Raw genomic sequence first — 1,367 nt, 5'->3', positions numbered from 1 at the left:
CCTCCCCCCCACGCGCCCATTCCCCTCGTGTCTGGGTGGAGGCAGGGCCCCTCATGTCTGGGGGGTGGGGCAGGCCCCTCGTATTGTCCTGGCTTTTGGGGAGATTCTGATGCTGGCGTGTGTGACCCCTGGAGTGGACGAGCGAGGACACACAGAGACGCCGGTGTCTCTCTCACTTGTGAGGCTTGTGTGTCCTTCAGCTGTTTGGGAGGGAGGGAGGTGGGTTTCATTTTGAAGGAGCCGTCTGTCTGAAAGCAGCTGGGGGCTTCTTGTCTGGGAGAAGCTCCATGCTTTTTACTCCCACTTCAGTTACTGAGGGGAGAGCATCCACACCAGGCTTCACAAGCTGGTTGCAGCGTCTTCCTCACTTAACAGGTGCGCTGCGTGCAAGGAGGGAGCTGTCAGGTTGGGAACCCTGCCGTTTTTACTCATGCTGCTAGCACCTGGGGATGCCCTGCATTGTAGGTGGAGGGGTTTGGTGGGGGTATCTGGCCTGCGCTGTGGGGGGGGGTTGGTGGGGGTGTTTGCGCTGTAGGTGGAAGTTTGTTCACGCTGGACCCACTTCGATCCAGGCAGCTTGTAAGAAAAGTCCTGAAGATAAGGGGTGTCAGTAGGACTGGCAACCTGAATATGTACCCTGAGGTCCCAGAAGGCCTGTGCAGCCTGTGCTGTAATCCCTGCTGGTTGTGTCAGACACTGCTAAATAATCTACCATCACACTTTCTTTACTAGTAACCCGAGGAGGCCTACCGTGTTTTTATTTACCAGGTGATTTGCTCTTGATACCTTCTAGGACTGTGCCTTTGCTCCAGAAAAGGTGTAGGCTTTTAAAATCTTAATAAAAACGAGAAGTTTTTTTGGTGATACCTTTTATTTGCCCAACTGGGAGAGGTGTTAGATAAGCTTTTGGGAGATGAGGCACATTTGGGGGGGGGGAAAAAAAGTAAATCTACTAGTTTGTAAAGACAGAGACATAACATAATACTTTTGATTAGAACTGTGGTCTCAGGTGAGAGAGCGGGCAATGCAAAGGGTAAAAATTAGTAAATCCTTCCCCCCCCCCCTTCCCCCTGAGTATTTCTTTCCTCTCTTAAACCTTGGTTCTTCCAGAAGTGAGGCAGCTTGTCTATAAACATTTCTAATGTTTGTGTAAAAGACAAGACTTCACAGGTAATATGGGTGTGTAGTTAATGCTTCTGTTTTTAGAAATGTTTTGTAATCAATTGTGTGTGGAATAACAATTCACATTTTTAACAGCAGTTTATAGATAAATGCTTCTTGTTTGTAGTTCCCTAATAAAATGTAGATATTCTGGGTAAACCCAGAACTTTCTCAGTTGCCTCGTGATTTTAAATGCTTTTGAAAAG

This window comes from Alligator sinensis, unplaced genomic scaffold (assembly GCF_000455745.1).
Source record: "Alligator sinensis unplaced genomic scaffold, ASM45574v1 scaffold451_1, whole genome shotgun sequence".
NCBI classification, from domain to species: domain Eukaryota; kingdom Metazoa; phylum Chordata; order Crocodylia; family Alligatoridae; genus Alligator; species Alligator sinensis.
This window is presented reverse-complemented; position numbering follows the sequence as displayed.